At 46.5% G+C, this 17,025-nt stretch overlaps 1 long non-coding RNA gene across 5 annotated transcripts in view; it reads left to right on the plus strand.

Moving 5' to 3' along the window:
- Positions 1-9,964, plus strand: part of LOC309616290 — a 28,440-nt gene extending 18,476 nt beyond the window's left edge. For 3 of the 5 annotated variants that reach the window (XR_014237417.1, XR_014237418.1, XR_014237419.1), the window contains exon 2: positions 1,753-9,964. This is a non-coding gene — a long non-coding RNA (uncharacterized lncRNA). The remainder of the gene's footprint in view (positions 1-1,752) is intronic. The other 2 variants (XR_014237420.1, XR_014237421.1) reach the window with 2 other exon arrangements.
- The last annotated feature ends 7,061 nt before the right edge of the window (positions 9,965-17,025 follow it).

Consider the following 17,025-nt stretch of genomic DNA (forward strand, 5'->3'; position numbering starts at 1 on the left):
GTCAGCTGGAACACCAACACTAATGAGGAAGCAGAAGGCAACTCATTCATTCATTCAAGTATCAATTCTTATCGAGTAATCTATGGGATGTCAGGCCTTGCTCCGGACATTCAGGGAAGCAAGGCCAGTGTTCTCTTTGGCCAGACAACAGTGCCAACTGGGCACACTTTCCCAGAGAAGATAACAATTTAAAGAAGAGGAAAAATCAATGCTAATAGAACTCCTTTTCTGGTTCCTAAAATGATATTGTCCCCCGTGGCTGATGCTTTGAGCCTGGGGCCGTGCTGGGCAGCTTGAGCCCTGGATGGATGCAATCTTGTGAGCGCCTCAAACCTGGCCAGATCAATAAACGAGAGGCAGCACTGAAGCCTGCTGGGTGGAGGGGGGCTGGGTTCAAGGGGCAAACTATACCATTCCTCTTCTACCCCCTGAAACAGGATGGGGACCCTCCCTTCAGCCTGAGGTCCCCGGGGACAGGGTAATTTCGGCTGCACTTGATGTAACCTATACATCACTGTCTTCTTGACCAGCTCTCAAATTAAACTCTGATGTATAAAGTTAAACAAAAATGAGATAAAAATTGGCAGAGGTTGAAGAGGGTCAAAGTAGTCAAAACACAAGGTAGACTATTGCTCCTTTTGATTTATGTTATTCTGTACACTTAGAAAAAATAAAATTATAAATCTCCCTGAGACTTTATTCATTGAGAATGAGGCATTACTAATTTATTTTCAATACAGTCCCAGGTTTCTCAACTGGGAGGAGCACTGTGGCCATTGTTTCTACTGAAGACACCACAGCTCAACCTCAGAAGGGGCCTGTGACGATAAGAAAGCATCCCGCAAAATTAGAATCCTTAGGCAGCAGCCTTAACCAGGATCCCGTGGCATTGCTAATGTCACAGACCTTGGGGTCTGCACTGCCTCATTTTCTCATTCCGTCCCCACAAACTCCGACGACATGAAGCGCACAAGAATTTATTGTCCCCCTTTGATAGCTGAGGAAACTGACGCTTAAAGAAACTGCATCTCTTCGATAAACATTGACATGCCTAGTAGGTGCCGGGACACAAAAGTGGAGAGAACAAAGGCCTGCTCTTACAGACCTTGCCTTCCAGGGAGAGAGCAAATAACCAAGTTAAGTGACTAGAAGTGAAGTACGATCAGGGGTAGAATGAATTGCTGTGAAGAAAATGAAGCAGGAGAAGAGAACAGACAGGTGGGGATGTGGAAAGCCAATGGAAGGCACCATCAGGTTGACAATTTTGGAAGATCACAAGGGCAGCTGTGTGGATAACGAGGTTAGGTGGGCAAGGGCGAGATCAGGAGGCCAGTGAGCAGGCAGGGACCGTGGTCCCGGCAGGACACTGCGATCAGTTGGCCCAGGGAGGTGGCTGTGGTGGTGAGTGAAGATCTATTTTGAAGGTAGGGCATCTAAAAAGGATGCTTTCTACTCCAGTGGGCTTTCCACAACAAAACACAACACAACCTGCAGCCACATCCTGACACCGACGTACCTGAATCCCGAGTCAGCTGCTTCTCAGGGGGGAATAAAGATGGGAAAGCTGGGGGCTAAGACAGCGGCAGCAGAAAGCAAGGGTTCTGGAGAGGGGTACCTGGTCCGTATGTGTGTGTGAGTGTGTGTGTGTGTGTGTGTATGAGTTGTGACACACATTACCAACTTCGGCCCTATTTTTTCCAATTAATTGGCAAAGTTAACTTCCAGCCCACTTACCTCTGTTCTTTCCTTAAGCTCTTAGTCTGGCCCTTGTTTCTACCACTCTGCCGAAACCACTCTCTTCAAGGCCATCCGCATCTTCTATGTTGCCCAGCATGTGACCAGGACAAGTGGACCAGACATACAAGTTTCCTGACACAGTGGCATCTCAAGAGGTGCCTGATGCCTACCTGCCTGGCACCGTGGCATGGATTTCTGCACAGATGCTACCTCTGCGGGCAGAGGCAAGGCTGAGGTTTATGTGGATGTCAAGACCAGCCTTCAGTCTGTTTTCCGATGCAACCACAGCTGCTGCAGGGCCCATCTCATCTGAGCAGCTCGACAGGTACAGGTGTGAGGGGTCCGCAGGTAGAGCTCAGCCCTGACATGGCCAGCTTTCTCTCTCTGTAGAGCACCAGCAGCCTTGGGCCAACCTCACCAAGTTCTCTGGAACTTCCTCTGAAGGTCCCTCTCTGTGCTGGCTCTGGGGGGTGTGGAGCATCAAAGGAGGCTGGGGGAGCAGAATAGCTGGTCTACCAAGGCCACACCCTGGTTGGGGACACAAGTAAACTGCATCTCTCATTTTCATTTGCAGTTTGGTGTGGCTGTCTAAGTTTTGTCAGATGGAACGTGAGCAGAAGTGATGTGTTCTACCTCCAGACCTAACCCATAAAAAGCCCCTGGGAACACTCCTCCATGCCTTTGCCGCTTCCATCAGCTGGACACACATGATGAGGAGGAACCAGGGAAAAGTGGAGCCACAAACTAGAAGGAGCATGAGTCCCTGAGTGACACTTCAAAGTTTGCCATATGAGCAGGAAATAGACATCAACTGTGTTGAAACTTTGCATGTTGGACCTATTTGTTACACAGCTTGGCTGACCCTAATATAATTCCTGTTCTCAGGGAGTTTACAGTCACATTAAAAAGACTCAGTTGCACAATTCTGGTACAACAGTAAGTGGCTTAGAAGAGGAGGTGGGTCATAGAGTTTGGGCTTTCAGTTCTGAAGTCCTGGGCTACAGGTTCCTGGGCCTGTGACCTTCCCATCTAATCCCTTTTCTGGAAAAGTGGAGAAGAGTCAGATTGAGGGAAGGCACTTCTGGCAGGGGAACATCACTGTCAAGGGCTCACAAGCAGGACTTAGAACAAACAAAAAGATGAGATGAATGCCAATTATCCTCAGAAGGGGAAAATAAGAAAATGGTCCTTAAATACCTAATAACTTTGGCTGTCACAGGTAGGACAAGGATCAGAGTTCTAGAACTTCTCTCTCTGACCTAACAACACACCTCTTTAGTTCCGGAGAGTGGGTAGCCCTGAGCCTGGTGTGTGGGGTGTCGGTCTGCCTTTCTCTTCCAGCACCCCTTCTCCAGGCTGGTCCCTCCAACTGTTGTCTGGGCTTTAGGGGATAAGTTCTTCCAGACTCAGATGCTTGATGAGAAGAGCAGCCTTGCCCTGCTTCCTCCAGAGGCCTGTGAAGAAGGGGATTTCATCATGTTTCTGAGCTGAGGATCCTGATGGAGGCATCTAAGTATCAGCTGAAATTCAGATATGGTCTTTGTGGTCCCAGTTCCCGGCTGGGCACTGGCAAGTGAGGCTGGGCTTCTACTGTCTGTTTCCAGCAAGCTTGGGAACAGAGCAAACTGCTCATTTCCAGTTTATAACTGAAGACGCAGAGTCCCAGGTTAGGGCCCTTGTCACACTCCAGCCCACACTGGTGGCAGAACCGCAGAGGTGTTCAAAGCAGTTTCCCCCTTGCTGGGGAAGACACACGGATACTACTGTCTCTTGTTGTGGACTCTGCCCACACCCTGACTGCACCCTAATCGATGGTGCTGCTCTGGGCACCCCATGACAAGCATCGTGGAGCAGGCACCTAAAAGCTTGGGTCCTACCCCAGCTCCCTGTTTTGACTAGTGGTGTGACCTTGGCCTTCTTACTCCCCTCTCCTCTCACCCCCGCCCTCATTCCTTCACAATGATTATCTCACAAGTTTTTGTTAAGTTAGCATTCACTGTCTATTATATAAATATTGTTCACTGTTGAGTCAGGTAGTGTACTAGGATAGTTTGATTGTTTCTATCCTTTTTTTTTCTGAAGCCAATTTGCCTGACTTTCTTTGTACATGTGGTTAAGTTTTCCCACGCTTACAACCTCTCAGCAGGACTTTCCACAAGGTCGAACGTATCAGATGTTCCATTGCTGTTGGAGGCCCCTCTGAGTCCTCTGACGTCACAGTCTGGTTCCACACTTGGGTGACTACACAGCTGTCGTCTGGAGTTCTTCCTCACCACCAACCTGGGAATTTCCTTCACCTCTTTCAGCCATTGGATGCCCTGCTTCCTGGAGCTTCTGTCTTTTCTTTCTTGGTTTAATCCCTCCTTTCAATGGTGCACAACCCCCAGTAGCTTTCTGATAATGTAGTTATGATGTCTGGGTTAAGCTGGTAGGGTTAAGAAGTTTCTGCCTCTTTCCCCTCTAAATAATTATCCCCCATACCAAAAAAAAAAAAGGGCAAATAAATGAGAGAACAAGAATGTCAAGCAGAAACACAAACCACTTTTTTTTTACAAAATGAGCTGACAGCCTTAACCTGATAGTGCAAAGGATAGAACACAAATGGGAGAGGCTCGGGACCTTGTTCTACTATGTTTGCAGCGGCGCAGGAGCCAATCTGCCAGGTGGAACCTCAAGTAGCTCAGGACACACCACACAAGGCTTAGGAGACACCACACATGGCACAGGACACACTCCGTGGGAGGAGTGTGGCCCCAGGCCCCCACTCATGAGCCTGTGACTTCCTCCCCGATTCTTTTTGGAAGATGGGAGGTTGACCCTGTTGAAGGCTAGAGTGAATATCAAACCCACAGCAGGGGGATTTGGGGAAAGTCTGCTGCTAAGCATAGGCCCCCAGCTTCCTCTCCAGTCTGGTTCATGGAGCAGAGGCAGGTCAGGAGGCCACCTTTTCCTTATGGAACACAAATCTAGGAATTTTAACACGTGTAGATTCCTGTAACAGCTACTATAATCAGGATCCAGGAGCGTTCCATCACCCACCCCCACAAAATAAACCCACTCCCTCACGTTTTCCCGTTATAGACATAGCCTCCCGCCACCCCAGACCCCTGGTAGCCACTGGTCTGTTCTCCACAATGTGTCTCTTCAAGAATGTCATAGAAGTGAAGGAATAAAGACGCAGATGTAGAGAATGGACTTGAGGACACGGGGAGGGGGAAGGGTAAGCTGGGACGAAGTGAGAGAGTGGCATGGACATATATACACTACCAAACGTAAAACGGATAGCTAGTGGGAAGCAGCCACATAACACAGGGAGATCAGCTCAGTGGTTTGTGACCACCTAGAGGGGTGGGATAGGGAGGGTGGGTGGGAGGGAGATGCAAGAGGGAAGAGATATGGGGACATATGTATATGTATAACTGATTCACTTTGTTATAAAGCAGAAACTGACACATCATTGTAAAGCAGTTATACTCCAATAAAGATGTTAAAAAAAAAAAAGGAGAACAAAAAAAAGTAAATTAAAAAAAAGAAAGAAAGTCACAGAAGTGGAATCAAATCACATGCATGTAACTTCTTGAGACTGGTTTCTTTTACTTGGCTCATTGCTGTTGTGATTCATCCAAATTATTGCATGTATCAATATTTGTTTCTCTTTGTTGCTGCTACAAACATTTTTATATAGGTTTTGGTGTGAAGATAGATTTTTATTTCTCTTGGGAGGACACCCATGAGTAGGATTGTGTGGGTCATATGGTGAGTGTACGTTTATAGGTAACGACCAAAATTTTTCTAGAGTGACTGTACCATTTTTCATTCCCATCAGCAATGCATGAGAGTTTCTGTTGCTAGACCTTGCCAGAACTTGGTATTGATAGTATTTTAAAAATGTTATCCATTTTAATAGGTATATAATGGTATCTCATTATGGTTTTAAGTTTAAGCCATTATTTCCCTAATGGCTAATTATGTTGAATATTTTTCACATGCTTGTTTGTCATCCTTACATCCTTCTGGTAAAGTGTCTCTTGAAGTATTTGCCCATTTTTTAATTGAGTTGTTTGTTTTCTTACAGTTGCGTTTTGAGGGTTCTTTGTACATTTAAAGGTACAAGTTCTTTGTTGTATTGAATAAGTGATTTACAAATTTTTTCCCCAGTCGATAGCTTTGTCTTTTCATTCTTATATTTTTGAGTAAAAAATTTTAAATTGTGATCCTGGAGACCATCTTTAAAGTCATTCCCATCTCCCCACTAATATGCACTTATTGAGCACCTGTGGCAAGCAGATTCCTGCTAGGCATTGGGCTGCAGAAGACCGATGGAATTTAGTGCTTAAAGAATCATCTGATGAAATCACTGCCCTTCCCGCCCCACCGCCCCGGGGCGGGGGGGGGTCTGTCCAGTTTAGTCCCTGAGCCCTGAGAGGGGCTCGGGACTTCCTCAGAATCTGTACCCTCAACTCTGCTCGGTTCCAACTGGTCCATTAGAATTATGCCCAAGCATCCCCATCTTACCCACACTTGCAAAAGCTCTTTCCTCCACCTAAGTGTAGTCTTCCCTCCTCCCCACCTAGGTCAACCTTGTCTGCCCTTCCAAGCCCAGCCTGGAAAATCCACCAGGCCCAAAACCTTCTCTGATCCAAAACTTCTGTTTCTTTGTCTGTTGCCTGCTTTGACTATGTCGGCTTTTCTGCCAGCTGATTGGGTTTTGAGGATTAAATCACCTATATGAAACTTTTAGAAATGCCCAGCACAGAGCCTATTAGAAAATATGTTTTCCATGCAAGTTGCTGCAAAACCAGACAAGCCCCCAAACCCTGAGAGCCCCTCATTTTAAGGTTCCCTCCCATCCTTCCTTAGAAGCCAGAGTCTGACAGAGGGCTCCGCAAGATGCCTTCAACGACAGCAAACCGGTCCATGTGTAGCCACCTCAGGCAAAACCACAGCACTGTCCCACGAACCTACTGGAAATAGCATCTTCAGCCAAAGGACAGCACTAAGGGTGGGATTTCAGGTACCTCGGCAAGCCAGTAGAAGAATTTCTGAGTAGGGGGCCTCTGGTTGTTCCAGTGTCCTGCCACAAATGGTAGGCAGGCCTGGCTGTGAGTCTCCCGGAGTGCCCTAAGTTTCCTTTTCTAGGATGAGGACAAATAAAAAGCAAACCCCATACTGGAGTCCCATTTAGCAGGCCCTGTTCCCAAATGTCGATTCCTAATACGCAACAGCTGCTGCTGCGCTTTCTTCTGGGCGAGTGATTCATGTCTTTGCTCAAAAAAGATAAGCAGAACAAATGTTTACTTAGATGGATAACAGAGGGACAATTGGAAAACAGAGACTGGCAACTGGAAATATTTTGCTGCGATTTGATCCATGACAATGAATCTGAATTAGTCATATGGTGCTAACTGGCTGGGCTTTCTTGGGTCCAGAGGCAGAGTGGGACAGAAGGCAGCTCCCCTTCCTGGAAGAGGAGTGCCAGTGACGAAAGGGCACGTGAAGAGGAAGCCATAAAGTTTGCTCAGAGCATGTCAGAGCTGCTCCTTCCTCCCCAGATGACTCTCCCTGACCTTACTTGGTACCCGATCCAGTCCCCTCGCCCAGAGGAGCCATAGAGAGAAGGGGGGCAGAGAAGGGAAAACTCTGCACACGCATGTCTGGTGCCCCTAAAATCCATGAACATCTTCTTACACATTCAGAAATTAAAGAAAACATTTAACTTTCTGTGTGTATGCATGAGAAAAAAGCTTTAAAAAAATTCCAAACACCCACTGTAATGAATTTGAATCTTTGGGACAGTGGTACCTATATTGACTCACCTAAGGAGGAAACATGTACCTTGAATGTGGAAACCTAAATGTGGGGCTGTAGAAGAGGACTTTTAGTCTAATTAGGTTTACATAATTTAAAATCTTGCATCCTATTTTATGCCTATACACTATGTACAGTTGTCCTCAAATATATTATTTAGTAGAGAGATCATAAATATTTCTATAAGAAGGGAGAAAAGTCAGAGATGTAATTCCATTTTTTTTTTTTTTTTGGCCCCAAAGAGAAAAATACTATGTTTTGTGAAAAACTTCTTAAAGAATCGGGAAGAAAAGCTCAGGAAAAACCCCACACTCGGGTCCCTTCTCACCTCAGGTCAGAACATCTGCTGTTAGTGCTAATGAGTCTGGAAGGATAATTAAAGTCATAGGGAAGGTGTACTTTCTCAGAGCAGCAATGCTGTGCTGAGCAGGGGATGGGGCTGTTTTAACAGCAAACATGAACGTGGAGGGTGGAGAAGATGAGGAGAACCTCATCTTCACAGGTGGGTTTTTCTAAGCATGTGATAAAGTGTATAAACTGGGTGACATGCTCCCCTCCTGCTGTCCACAAGCACTTCCGGTGGGAGGCTCTCTGGGGCTGAAGCGGAGGCTGGGGGAGGTGGGGTTGGACCTGGGAGCCCACGAGTGGGTGTCCTTCTGTAATGGAGTGGACAGCTGTCGGTTTTGATGGCCCAGCTCTTTTCCCTCCTTCTTCTACTGACAGCACTTTGGTTTTCCTTTGAGGAAAGTGCTTCTCCCATATTCTCAGTCCATGATGGTGATGTTTGGGTGATTAGAAACTGTGCCCCCTCCCCTCCACTGGCCCCAGTTCCAGGGAGAACCTGTGGTCCAGCCTGAATCAGTGAGCTGCCTGCAGCCAGTCTCCTGAGGCTGGTACTGTGTGGTTCCGTGGCCCCATCTGGCCAGCTGAGAGTTGGATGCAGGACTTATGCCTGAATCTCCAGGGATGAGAAGCAGCTTTTCTGCCCAGTCGCTGAAAGGAAGGTGTGATCTTGGGGCCGCTGATGGGCATTCGTTTGCCTCATGTCCAGGCATGCTGCGAACGAGTTCCCAGGACAGAGTTTAAGCCCCTGGCTAGAACACCCTTAGACCTCTCACTGACTCATGCCTAATCCACGTGGATGCTTTTGTCTGTCTGTTTTTTATTGCCCTTGCAACAGTGAGAGTCACATACACCCATCTTGGCCCAAGGCAGAGCGGGAGGAAAGGCGTGAAGATGAGGGCCAGATTTAGGTTCCACTTGGGGACCCTGGGCCCTCCTGAGGGAAAGCGCAGGGTCCCAGTGCGGAAGCCCCTCCATAGCTTCCCCGACGTGTCCAGCGCCTGCCTCCAGAGGTGGGGAGGCACTGTGCGGCCTCCTGAGACCAGGAGCCATGGGCGGCGCTCACCATGGCCAGGCTCTTCCTCCACGTCCCACAGTTTGCCTCCTGGGACAGGGAGCCGTCGATCAGAGCTCTCAGGAGCCGCTCTCCAGGCTCACTCCGAGCCCTCCTCTGTCTGCCACGAGCTGGCTTGAACTGCTCAAGGCAGAGACCAGTTTCTCCAGCTAAATGCCCCCAGTTCCTCACACTGTGTGCATGGCTGTGGTCCAAGGACCTCCCGCCAGTGGGGCCTCAGTGCTCTCAGGCCGGTGTTCTCTTAACACGTCCACTCAGAACTGATGCAGCTCAACTGGCCTGCTCAGAAGTGAAAGATGGGGCTTGTATCTGGGCCACCCAAGAGGCCAGAGGTAGTTAAAACACCACTTCTCACAGTTCCTGGAGAAACAACCAGAGTTATCCCTACCAGACCTAAATTCCCTGCGTGCTCTTGGTCCCAAAAACTCAGGACCCTCTCTCCCTCCCTCCTGGGCATTTGTTCTCCCTCCTGCTGGAGCTCTCTGTCTTCCCTGGGTTAGTTCCTGCCCATCCTTTTTTTTGGATCTCAGTTTGAATGGCTCTTCCCTGCCCCCAGATTGGGCCAGACCACTCTGCTATAAGTCTTCATTCATTCATTCATTCATTATGTTGGGGTGTTTGTGTTTTTAAACAGCATGTGTTACTTTTCCTGAACAGGCTGCACCCAGCTGTTCTCATATGAGCTCACAGTTATCTGACTGTCTGTCACCCTCTGTAGCTCATAAGGACAGGCCTGTGTCCCTTGAGCAGCACTGTGTTAAGAGAAGCTAGTATATTTATGGTAGGCTCTCAGTGAATATGTGAATGCATTTGTCCTTTACTTCTTTTTTTTTTTTTTTTTTTTTTTGAAGTTTCAGAGATGCCTCCGGCTCTTTTTTTTTTTTTTTTTTAATTTATTTAATTAATTAATTTTTTTTTGGCTGTGTTGGGTCTTCGTTTCTGTGCAAGGGCTTTCTCTAGTTGTGGCAAGCGGGGGCCACTCTTCATCGCGGTGCGCGGGCCTCTCACTATCGCGGCCTCTCTTGTTGGGAGCACAGGCTCCAGACGCGCAGGCTCAGTAGTTGTGGCTCACGGGCCTAGATGCTCCGCGGCATGTGGGATCTTCCTAGACCAGGGCTCGAACCCGTGTCCCCTGCACTGGCAGGCAGATTCTCAACCACTGTGCCACCAGGGAAGCCCCTGTCCTTTACTTCTTATATGCAGTTTTCTATCTTGTCATTCTTGCCAAGTCTTGACCTCCCTACCCTCAAATATGTGACCACAACTCACATTTCCCTAAAACCCATTCTCAGGTGACCTCAAAAGAGGGGAGGATGGATCAGGAATTATCTGGAACAGGCAGAGCAATGAAAAGCCAATGATTCAGGCAGAGGAAGGTCTGATTTGGGAAGGTGTGGTATTCGGGTAGGTCTCAGAATTGCTAAGCTCTTGGAAACAGAGGGCAGCGGACAGGGATGGGTGACAACTTCAGGCTGTCACCTTGTAACCTTGCAACTGAGGGGTATGCAGGATTCTGGCTATAGTCAGGGGCATTGGTGCTGGGGCTCACTCTGCAGCGTGCCCATCACCCTGATGGCTCTATGGGCCACTGATGAGTGTGATTCATACCAGGAGAGGTGATACTGCTTTTACTAGGAAGCCCAAATGTAAAATGAACAGACATCCAGGAGGCCTGCGAGGTTTTGAAGTGTCTGTGCCATAAAACTATATCAAATATATAGTCTGGGTTAAAAATATAGCATGTGTGCATGTGTATGTGTGTGTGTGTGTGTGTGAGAGAGAGAGAGAGAGAGAGAGAGAATCTCATTAAATATTTGGAATGACTGCATTTCAGAGGCCTCTGACCATGGCCTTGCATGCTGTCTCCTGGGTGTGAGTATACTAATCTGCGAGGCTGAGTTGAGAGCTAGCGGCTGGAAGGCTGGGAGCTGGGCCAGAGTTCATCTGCAGGTCCCTGGCTGGCCCATCGCTCCAGCTCTCCTGGTTGTGTCATCAGAGAAGCAAACAGCATCCTGCCTTCTCCCACAGTGGACTATATATTCCATAAGAACCAATCCAGTTGCAGATCAGAGAATGAGCAGTTTCTGTGGGTCTTTCTGCTGCCCCAGGTCCGGAATTCTCTGGTCAGCCACTATACACCTAATCTAGGGTTTTAAACAATATTTGTTTACCTTTTCCTAAGTATGTAAAGTAATACATATTCATAATAGGTAACTCGGAAAGAAAATTTTATTATAACATCATTGTAATTCCTCCACACGGAGAAAATATATTGGTGCATTTGCATCTAGTTTTTCCTTTTTTTTTTTTGAATTTGGCCACACCGCATGGCTTGCCGGATCTTAGTTCTCCGGCCAGGGACCAAACCCTGTCCCCAGTAGTGAAAGCGCTGAGTCCTAACCACTGGACTGCCAGGGAATTCGCTGCATCTAGTTTTTCATTAATAAATATTTTGTAACAAAACTACAACCTTATTATTTATTTATTTCCATATCTTGCTTAACAATACGTCAAGAATATTTTATTATCATCATTATTACTCTCTGAAAGCACACTTTTTACTGGTTGCATAGTATTCCACTACTTGGCTATACTATTTATTTATTTAAATGTTTTTCTTCCAGGCTACTTTTATTTATTTATTTATTTAGTTTTGATAATTTGTATTGGGGTATAGTTGATTTACAAGGTTGTGTTTGTTTCAGATGTACAGCAAAGTGATTCAGTTATACATATACATATAACTGTTCTTTTTCAGATTCTTTTCCCGTATAGGTTATTACAGAATATTGAGTAAAGTTCCCTGTGCTATGCAGTAGGTCCGTGTTAGTTATCTATTTTATATATAGTAATGTGTACATCTTAATCCCAATCTCCTAATTTATCACTTCCCCCTCTGTTTCACCTTTGGTAACCGTAAGTTTGATTTCAAGATCTGTGAGTCTGTTTCTATTTTGTAAACAAGTTCATTTGTATCATTTTTTATCCATTTTTACTGGTTGAATTGTATTCCACTATTTGGGTATACTACTATTTATTTAATCAGTCTTCCATCACTGGATATTTAAGGTGTTTCAATTATTTTCCAATAAAAAGTAGAAACAAATGAACACTCCTGTATATGGATTTTTGTGAGTGTCTCTGATTATTTTCTTAGGAAAACCTCAAGACCTTTGTGGGACCAACTGGGAAAGAGTGTTTCTCCTGCTCAGGCCAGTTGACTGGTAGGGTGTTAGCTCGGAGCAGTTGGAGGCCCTGTTCGCTGCTTTCTGGAGGATGAGGCCACTAGGAAAGTATAAAAGAGGAGGGGAGAGACATGGCTTCCTGATGATGTCATTCAAACACCTGGATCCAGCTGTACCTGGATTTGCAGTTCTTTTGTCTACAATGCATTTTACCTAATTCAGTTTGAGCCGGTATCTTTCACTAAACTCTTGTCAAACTCAGGGATGAAGTGCCCAGTACTAGGGCTAGATGTTGTGCTTGAACTTCTACGATAGCAGGTGACCATCCAGCCTCTGAAGATCTGCTGAGAATCTTCCTGTGGTGCCTTCAGACTCACTACATTTGAAGTCAGCCCATTTCCTTGCTGAAAATTCTGAACATTAGAAAGTTCCCTCTCATAGTAGCTAAAATGTATTTTCCTATACTTTTTATTCCTGGATGAAGGTTGGAGAATGCCAGCATCCTTATTGAGGATGCCAGGGCTAGTACCTAACTCCCTCCAAAATGCCAGTGATGGGTGAAGTTAACCCATATCGCAGGGCTGGAACTCATGTACCACCAGAACTGACACACAAAGCCTCGCGTTCATACTTGAAGCAGCATTAATTCCCAAACCTCTCGTCCTCGGTTTCCCCTCCTTCAGTCTGGGCGGGAGAGAGGGCTTATTCAGCATGAAGCTGTCTTGTCCACAGTTTAGCAAATGTCTGTGGAGTCTGTAAAGTGGTTTCTATCATAATAAAAATATTTTAACTTATAACCTCAGAAAGAGACAGGCATGGGAGTCTTTATGAAGCACAGAAATCCAGATGAGTATAATTTGAAAGTAATTTGAATCGTAATGAGTAATTTTAATGTAAACAGGCAGGAGGAAAAATTTGCTGGATTCTGATATAGTACACACCCCAAATAAATGTCTTTCGATGGAAATATTAGCGTCAAGGGAATCCAAGATGGTGCAGACGTCAGTGGCATAAAAGAGAAAGGATGTTTTCTGTGGCTGTAGGTTGGGGGTTTCAGCAGGAAAAGAAAGGCAGTTATCATGCTATATGGCCCATGGTCATTGCAGATCTAGCTTCTAAATGGAAACCTGGGGCAAAATGTAGCCATTTGAGAATATTGACTGGTTCTTATGAGGCCTGACAGAAAGATGAGCTGGAGGGTTTCTTAGGGATAGAGAGGTACAGGTATCCCCAAATATCAGGTACCTGATACCCCTCTCCACCTAACATCTGCACTTATATTTACCCAGTGCATCTATCCCATTTGTCCCACTCTTTGTCCTCACTCACATTTATTTGAAAGGAACCTTTACATTATTACAGCAGATGTAAGACCACAATCACTTGCCTTGAATAAAATGAAAACAAGAGAGCGTCACTAATAGCTAGCCTAATGCTTTTGCATGCCCAGCGCTCTGAGCCTCAGGTCTATTCCCTTTTTGTTGAAAAAGATGAGCAAAATGTGAGAAAGATGTTTAAGGTGTCCTGACACCAAACTGAGTCTTTGACTTGTTGTAATCAGAGTGATTTAAGAAAAAAAAAAGTTAAATAAAACATGGGCAAATTTCTCATTGTGGTGTCTACTGTTATTTCATGGGTTGTCCATGTGCTACTTCAAACCTTTTCAACTACTCCTATTACTAAGTACCCCTATCGATGGAGTCCAGGTCCCTCATTGAACAGATGGGATGATGAGGACCAGAGAAGGGAGGAAGCCTTTCTGTGGTTCCAATAGCCCCCTAACTCCCAGTTCCAGCTTCTCTCTTGTTTCCATCCCTATTTCTCTGATTCACCACAGCAGCTCTTAAATGAATGTTGAGGGGAATACTGCATGTCCGCGGTAAACTGGGGCAAATGTTAACTCTCCTGGAAGAAGAAGCAACGTGAGGGTGGTCTCTCTGCATAGGACACACGGCCAGAACCCTGCAGTGCTAGGCTGCTGGCAGGACTCAGGCCTCATCTCAAAGACAAGGACACTCAGCTCGAAGGACAATCTTTGTTGGTTCGAAGATTGGCTTCTAGAGTGGCAGCTGCTTCTACCAAAGCACGTGCTGTGAATCCAGAATTTTCAGAAGTAATCGCCAACCCTCAAAAAAGACATGATTACACCAGAACTTCTCCGTGTGTTCACACTCTGTTCACTTAGTGTCTTGCTGCAATTTCCTCTGCACTGCATGTTCATGAGACGGCTTTTGCCTCGGAACATCCGCACATGCAAACAGATCCTGACTGATGTCCAGTTGGGCTCCTCCCCAAATGGGGCCAGATCATTTTGTGTTGTTTATTTCTCCTTCATTTAAAAAATCATGCCGGGCTTCCCTGGTGGCACAGTGGTTGAGAATCTGCCTGCTAATGCAGGGGACACGGGTTCGAGCCCTGGTCTGGGAAGATCCCACATGCCACGGAGCAGCTGGGCCCGTGAGCCACAACTACTGAGCCTGAGCGTCTGGAGCCTGTGCCCCGCAACGGGAGGGGCCGCGATAGTGAAAGGCCCACGCACCGCGATGAAGAGCGGTCCCTGCACCGCGATGAAGAGTGGTCCCCGCTTGCCGCAACTAGAGAAAGCCCTCGCAAGAACCGAAGACCCAACACAGCCAAAAATAAATAAATAAAGTAGCTATAAAAACACTTTCATGCATCCTTTCCATTCTGTATTCTTCATACGAAATGGGAAGAGGAGGAAATAGCATTAAATAGGAAACAAAATCACTTTGCAGCTAATGAAGTTTATACTCACTGTTTTCACTTCCTCATTTCCACTCTCCTTTCTCCCCTTTAATTTAAAAAAAAAAAAAAGCATGCCTATTGCTTAAGCAGAGAGCACACTTTCAGGTTCAGTGGCAGGTCTGTGGAAAGCTGGAAAGCTTCATTATTTCTACCTCAGGGGGTTTCATCAGTGTCTATCATAGGTGGCCTTGGAACAAGACCTTTGTTTCAGAGGCTAATAGAAAATGCAGCTTCCTGGGCCTTCCCCAGAATTACAGAATCTGAAGTTTGAGACCCTTGTAGTCCACATTTTAAAATAGGGCTTAGAGTCCTGTTCGCCCTAAGCCAATGGGTAGATGTCCTTGCAGGGCAAATATTCATTCTCCACCTGGATGTGCTTCAATATGTGGTTCGCAACCCCTTCCAGCCCTGGGACTGTGCACTTCGTTCTGTAGTTGACACTAGTTTTGGTGGCAGGTAAAAAACAGTTAAACTGGATTAGATGAAATGTAGACAAAGGGACTGCAAGTTCAGGTACAGCTGAATCCAGGTGTTCAATCTATCACCAGCCAATCAGTCAATGGGTTTTCACTGAGCACCTGCTGAGTGCTAAGTCCTGTGCAGGTCTCTGTTGAGAGGGAGGAGGTCCCTACCTTCAGGAGCCTTTTGGTTTGTTGGGAAGGCAAGGCACATGTTTGAAGAGGCTTATCCAACATGAGGCAAATAATAATACAAGAAGACGTTCGCAGATATCTGCCATCCACAGGGCAGACCCTGTCCTGTTCATTTACTAACTCACATACCATTACTGCCTACTTGTGCTGGTAACTCAAAAATAATTCTTTATATTCATTTTTCGGTACTGTGCTGAGTTTGGGGCACACAGGGATGCATAGCACATAGCCTTGACCCTCCAGGAGCTCACATTTGACTGGAGCATGTGACCCTTGGAAGAGACCCAGGGAGCTAGACAGGTCTGACTGTGACCCCATGCTCTGGAGCTTGGGGACACAGAGCCCCCAGCTAGTGACTCTGGGATCTGGTGTCCTAAGCCGTGGTTCTGTTGCGACCTCTTGTGAAGAAGTCCTATCTTATATGGCGTATCAGTTTCCCATGTCTGCTGTAACAAATTGCCAAAAACTTGGTGATTTAAAACAACAGACATTCCTTCACAGTTCTGGAGACCAGAGGTCTGAAATCGGTATCACTGGGCCCAAATCAAGGTGCCAGCACGGTCTTGCTCCAGCAGGAAGCTCTGAGGGAGAACCCATTCCTTGCCTCTTCTATCTTCTGGTGGCAGCTAGCATTCTTTGGCTTGTGGCTGCATTCCTCCAGTTTTCAAAGCCAGCATCTTCAAACCTCTGTCCGTTCCATCTTCACATTACCTTCTCTTCCGTGTGTGTCAAATTTCCCTCTGCCTCCCTCTCCTAAGGTCCCTTGTGATTGCCTTTGGGGCCACCAAGATAATCAAACCATCTCAAGATCCTTCACTTAATCACATCTGCAAATTACATCCTTATGGGGTGACATTCATAGTTCCAGGGATTAGGACCTGCTATGGTCCGAATATGCAAACCCATATGTTGAACCCTCAAAGACGGTGGCCTTAGGAGGTGGGGCCTTTGGGAGGAACTTAAGCCATAAGGATGAAATCCTCAAGAGTGGGATTAGTACCTTATAAAATAGGCTCCAGAGAGATCCCTCTCCCCTTCCATCTGTGTGGACACAGTGAGGTGATGACTCTGAACCAGGAAGAAGACTTTCACCAGAAGCCGGCCGTGCAGTCACCTTGATCTTGGACTCCCAGCCTCCAGAACGGTGAGAAACAAATTTCTGTTTTTTTAAACTACCCAGTATATGATATTTTGTTATACCAGTCTGAATGGCCTAAGACACCTGATGTCTTTGGGGTCCATTGTCCTGACTACCACCCGTGGCTTCCTTGGTCATCAGGGGCAGGCTGGGCATATACATATTGCCATAAGTATTCGCTCCACAAATGTGCAGTCTCTTGTCCCCTCTGTACCATTTTCTGGCCAACTTCCCCAGGACACGTGTCCTCCTTGCTAGGGAAGAGCTCAGAGTCACAGGTCAGGCTGCAGCTCTGTGGCCTCCCCGGGAGAGGGCTGGCCC

Source organism: Balaenoptera borealis (assembly GCF_965194805.1).
Source record: "Balaenoptera borealis genome assembly, chromosome: 19".
Classification (NCBI taxonomy): domain Eukaryota; kingdom Metazoa; phylum Chordata; class Mammalia; order Artiodactyla; family Balaenopteridae; genus Balaenoptera; species Balaenoptera borealis.